This window comes from Apteryx rowi, unplaced genomic scaffold (genome assembly GCF_003343035.1).
Source record: "Apteryx rowi isolate R43461 unplaced genomic scaffold, aptRow1 scaffold_99, whole genome shotgun sequence".
Classification (NCBI taxonomy): Eukaryota; Metazoa; Chordata; class Aves; order Apterygiformes; family Apterygidae; genus Apteryx; species Apteryx rowi.
In genome coordinates, this window is record NW_020451304.1 from 1518054 (window position 1) to 1524006 (window position 5953).

Below are 5953 nucleotides of genomic sequence, written 5' to 3' on the forward strand. Positions count from 1 at the left end.
TATGTGAAAGGAATCAGAGAAACCATGAGTTTTTAGAATTCTACTTTTTGGTTTGTTGTTAAAAATCTTACTCCCAGTAACATCAAATTAACAATATTTCAGGAGTGACCAAAATGTTGTGACTAAAACTTGCCTTGTAAAAAGGAATCTTTGTAATTATTTATATGGGAAGCCTTCAGGGGGAAAAAAAAGATACTATTAATGAGATTTAAAACTTTTTGTAGCTTATAATAAATGCAAGGCCTTCTTCCTGAGTTTATTCCTGACAAATTGACTCTGAAGGCTGTGTTGGATTACGGTCGGTGATAGTGTTTTGCTATGATTGCTTTGTTGATCTGTAACATTCTTGTCACTAAGGTTTGCTCTATTTTTAGAAAACATTTCAGGAGTAGGCTTTCAAACTACTCAGCACTAAACTGTGGTTTGCACAATTTCTTATTGCTTTCTTGCTTCCTTTTTATAACATGTGCTGGAACTTGATTGTTGGATACTTGAATAACTTTTATAAAGCTTCTAAGGATTTTATTTTCTTGTCTTCTGACTTTATATCCTTTTGTGAGTCTTTGTTTAATTTAACTGTGCTATTTTTTGCTTTCTTGTTCAAGGTTCTAGGTGTAATTCTGTCATGGTTGGCTAGTGGTTATAGCCACATTTAGCTATCTCTTGAAATAATTTTTGCATCTTTAGTGGAAGTATGTGGAAAACAACCTTAATTCATCAGGACTGGAACACCCATAGTCTCAGATACAGGAAGTCTGCAGTTATGAGATCCATTCTGCATTATACTGGATGAGATGTGTTTGCTAGCCTTGCAATAGTAACTAGTGGGGAGGGAGCAGGGTTTGACTACAGCTGCATTACAGCTTATCTGATGTTACATTTCTCCACATGACTTAAGTCCTATGGGATAGTCATTCCTAGAGGTGATGTAGATGATCTGAATGTTATGACATTGGATGAGTTTACATGTAGGTAGTTTGTTTTCTGAGCTCCATACAAGTGTAGAGTCTACTCAAGTAGATCTGGTTGTGGAATGTTTTCATAAAAACTTGGGTTTGAGTCTTGTTGTGCGAACTGATAAATTTAATTTGATAAATGTAAACAGAGTAAGTTGTCCAGTGGGGTGCTTCAGAATTTAAGATTAACGTAATGTCATTTATTATTTTCATTAGATGTTTGAGAGTAAGTAAATAATCTATTGATGATATCTACATGTAGTAGTAAACTAGGATTGTGTGGGAACACTAAAGATGACTATTATGGGAGGGAATCAAGTGCTGGAAACATGGTGACATTATGTCTTTTGCTATTTTATAATGACAAAGGGGAAAAAATGACAAATGAGAAGAAGTCTGGATCTAGCAATTCTCTGAGAGATTTAAGAGTGATAAACAGCACAGGCCATTAAGAAGTCCACTATTATTTTGGGTCATCTACACCAAGGTACTGAGTTCATATAACAGAAGGGTGCCATTTTTGATGAGATCATGCCTGAATTATCATTTTTTTCCCATTAAGAGCTGCCTGTGGGTAAGGCTGAACAACAAGCGATTGGTCTGTACTATGTAGAGATGTAGTGTCATCCCCACCACATCCACGTATGCTCTCAACCATAAGAGTGGTTAGGAGGTCTAAAACATCTAGATGCTTCCCTGTAGATGGACAGAAAAATGGAGTGTTTGTAGCAGGTGTCTAATTTGCTGTAGGAATGCTTTTCTAAAATATTACAACTATCTTATATAACAAACTCTGTCCAGAAAAATGCCTTTGTCCTAAATCTATTGTACAGAAAAAACATTTTAAGAGGCAAAGAGACATTCCCTTGCATGGCTGATCACAGTAAATTAAAATATACAGGCACTGTTACTATCGCTGTGGTCCTCAGTCCTGGTTCTCACGCTTGCATCAGAATTTCAGCTTTGCTTTTTTGCGTATATTTTATCCTGCCCGTGTTACTTTTGACACCAGCTGTGGGTAAGGAGGGGCTTGCCTGTCCCTGCAGTGGACTTCATTTTTGTGATTTACTAGATCTGTCATGTTTCCCTCCCTACCATTGCCTCTTTCCCAGGCTGAAGCTTACTTAGTCATTTCTCATACTGACACTGTTCCAGACCTTTGATTTTACTTGCAGCCCTTCCTTGAACAGTTTCTGGTACTGCTATCTCCTTTCTGAGATGGGGAGGACCAAAACTGTGCATAGTGTTCAAGATGTAGTACTTACACGGCAGGTATTCTCCAAATGCACATCAATTCACCCAAAATCAAGAAAAGCAGATCATAGGGTTTCTCGTCGGCTGCGTTGCCTATCCTATATATTTTGGGAATGTATTTATGTCTTATGTTAAACTATTAATTTACTCAGAAATGGAAAGCATGCCAGAAATGCATGCAGTATGGCTGAGATAATACTATCAGAAATTCCACATTTCTTGTAAGCTGGCCAATGCCATCATTTGYGAAACTCTTGATACAAGAAAATCCCTCACGGGTGTTGAACCGGTGTAATTAGTTCTCATTGCATCCCTCCTGTTACTCCCAGAGTATGGGAAAAATGGAGGGAAAATAAAAGAAGGAGGGTGACTCTGACATGAATGTGCTCATCAGGTGCATGGTCCTTTGGCAGCGATTGCCAATTGGCACCTGTTAGACCAACCCTGAGGCTGCTCAACTCTGAGCAGCCAGCCAGGCAATTGGGAAGCCTTTTAGGGATCAAAACCAGTATTTTATAGTTAGCTGTTATTACTACTTTAATAACTTCCTAATGCTGTAACTTCTATTCTTCATCAATTATAACCTTGGCAAAGGTTGAAAAAGGTCTGTTTTCCTGACTTGTTATCATTTTAACAGAGTAGCTTTAAATCTCATTGACACAGATTTAAAAGCAATTATTCCACGTGGGTTTTTATGAAAAAAAATGAGGCTTCAGACAAAGGAACTGTGAAATATATTTTCCAGTTTGTTTTATACAAGAGTTTGCTACTTTTGTCAAAAGAACCTGTGAGTGTCCTGAACCTGCCGTATGCTGGTTAACTGATTTTGCATGCATGTCATGTTTCCTGTGTAACGTTATTTGAAAAATACTTGTTTTTAAAAAGAGTGCATGAAATCTATTACATTTTCTTTTCTAAAGAAAAAATGGGAAGTATTCTGGTGAGTAGGAGAGGAATTCATCATAGAGCGGAAATCAAACCTAGAAAATTTTAGCAAGGAAGGTGAATGATCATGTGCTTTGGACTCAGTTCCCCTCACACCTTTCTTCTCTTCATATAAACACTAATACATCTTTCCAACTAAACCAATTAACCTAATAAAAAATGTTAGCTTTCCAAACTAGCTTTGCAGCTCTGGTATTTTCAAACCCTATCCTTTGCATACTTTCTCCTGTTTTCTGGATGAATGATTGTGCTGTTTCCTGAATGAGTAGTATGAAATTTCATTGCTTTATACTAGACATGTTAGCATAAAGTTGGACTCAATTTCCAAGAGGTAAAGTAGTTAATATGATACAGAAACTGCAATTTTTTTCATGAATAGCCAACTTGGTTGGCAGGTCAAACCAGCACAAGAGATAACGGCATAGCATGTTCACAGGCTGATCATAAAAAGACTGCAACTGAATTCTTTTCTCTGCAAGATTTTACTCTGCAGTTGGTCTGGGAGCGGCAACGTATAGATGCAAGAAGTACTATAGAGTCCTCAGTACAATCTTGTGATTTATAAAAGTTTATAGACAGGAGCAAAGATAAAGCAGCTATGGCCACAAAATTAGACTGAAGATAGAGATACCTTCTTTGCCTCAAAAATCCTTGAACTGCAGATTGCTGGAAGTTAGGAGAATATAGTGGGGAAATATCACTGTGCTCTTTCTTCTCCAGGTATGCCTCATAGTCTCTCCATCTGTGCTTCCCTCTTACCTCTAGCTCTGTTTCATATCATCTTTTTTCCCTTTATAGTCCCTTTCTCCTATCATTTTGTATATTTTTGTCTCCTTCTAAATATTTATTGATCCATTCCCTTCCCCTTTCTCTTTCTGCAATGAAAGACCAGGCCACTTTGCTTCTATCACCTTATTAGTTCTTTTGATCTATTACAATGTATCCCTTTCCCCTCTACCTTGTCTAGTCTAGTTCCTGGTTTGCAAAGTGATCCATGGGCTATCCTACAATATATTCTCTAAGACATCTTTTCTAGTGTTCGCCATTAAATTTTAATTGAAAGGCAAATGTTGGTTTAAAAAAAATTCTGAAAGTTGAGATTGGTTAATGGTTTGAAAATTTGAGAACTGCTGAATTGTATCATAAGTAATGTGGGTCAGAAATTGTTGACTACTCTATACATAACATAGAGCACATTGTGACCTTTGTAGTTCCTTGCCTCTTATATGCTRGTGTAATAAACATGATTAATAATAAGATGTTCCCATGAATTACCTCTTGATAGCTTAAGGGCTGTATGTGATGTGGGGTACCCTATTAATCCCCTTTGGGAACACCATGCAGGGTGAATGTGAGGGACACACGGCATTGATCCTTCAGTAGTCTCCTAATTTTCTTTATGTTCCTTTTCTTTCAGTGAGTCATGCTCATCTCCCTGTGACTTGAGAGTTCATCTTGGGATCTCATGCCATCTTTCTGTCTTTATGAGAAGGTGTGTATGATGATCCACCCTAATGGTTTCTGTTGCTGGCTGTGGCAGCATGTTTTATGATGGGTGTGGTACATTCCCATTTTCTCTGTTGTGCATGTACAGTATTCACCTTGCAGCCCCACCCGTGGCCACTCCCACCCTCCCACTGGGAATCGCCCACAGTAAGCTCTGTAATTACCTTTATTTGATCTGAGGAATGGATTTGGGAATCTTATTTGCACAGTCGTAAGCTGAGTGTGTTAAAACAAAAAAAACCAAAAAAGTTTGAGTGACTGATTCACTGAGCAGTGATGTGTTAAGTAGGGAAGAGCAGAGAATAGAGATAATCAAGTTCAGGGGCTGTTAAACTGTGAAGTATTTTTGCAGTTTTTGCTCTGGAAAAGCCTGGTTCCAATACATGTATACAAGGAGGGATTTCGCCTGTTACCACCTGTTTTAAGTTCTTAACATCGATAGGCAAAGCTGACGCAGTTTTCATTGAAGCAGCTATGTTAGTTTTAAACTGAACCAGTGCAAACTACAGCTTGTGCTTGTTTTACATGTCTAGTCTGGCTATGCAGTCTAGTTTACACTCGCCTCTCAAACTCTCAATGCAGAAAAGAAATTTTATACAGTCAGAGGTAATGCAGCACTAGCTCAAGCATTTAGTTTCTGGGGAAACTTTTGAAAAGAAAAAACAAAAAACCCCCAAGACTCAAGTTCCTATTTTGGCTTCTTAAGATCAAAGGTCTTTCAGCATCCACGTAGCAACTAGTAACTAATTCAGCTAGCTCATAGAAGCACAGCTGATTTGGAGTGATGTATTCTGCTGACACCTATTCCTAGGCATGCATGAAAAATGTTGCATATAAAGTAGTAAAGATGGAGGAAGAGGTATTGGAGAATAGTATTTATTTCTTTGAAGGGAACCCCCCTCTCCTGTCATAGCAATAATCTATCTGTCCACAAAGCTTAAGTTTTGTTTTTATATATGCGGTAGTCAATATTGGCTAGCAAGTTCGAGTACAGGTATATTGGTCCTTTCTCTGGAAAGGAATCATTGTAGAAAGAAGACATACGAGTTACCACTTTTGCCAGTAGAAACAGAGTTTAAATGTTAGAAGCAATATCAGTGGTGCTTTCATTATGTTAATGAGAACAAAAAAGAGTGGAAAAAGCCTCTCTCCCTCTTCTCTCAATATGGCAAAAAAAAGAAGTTTAGAACTGATGTCTTTGATAGAGACAATAAATATATATTTGCAGTCTCTCGCATACCCCTCCCTCTAAAGAATAAAAATAGTGGGCACACGAATAAATATGGCACATC

At 37.8% G+C, this 5953-nt stretch overlaps 1 protein-coding gene across 3 annotated transcripts in view; it reads right to left on the minus strand.

Annotated features, from left to right (window-relative positions):
* FOXN1 (forkhead box N1) overlaps positions 1-2297 on the minus strand; it is a 26910-nt gene extending 24613 nt beyond the window's left edge. For all 3 annotated transcript variants that reach the window (XM_026055225.1, XM_026055226.1, XM_026055224.1), the window contains exon 1: positions 2222-2297. The gene's annotated coding sequence lies outside the window, so the exon portion shown is untranslated. The remainder of the gene's footprint in view (positions 1-2221) is intronic.
* Between the last annotated feature and the right edge of the window lie 3656 nt (positions 2298-5953).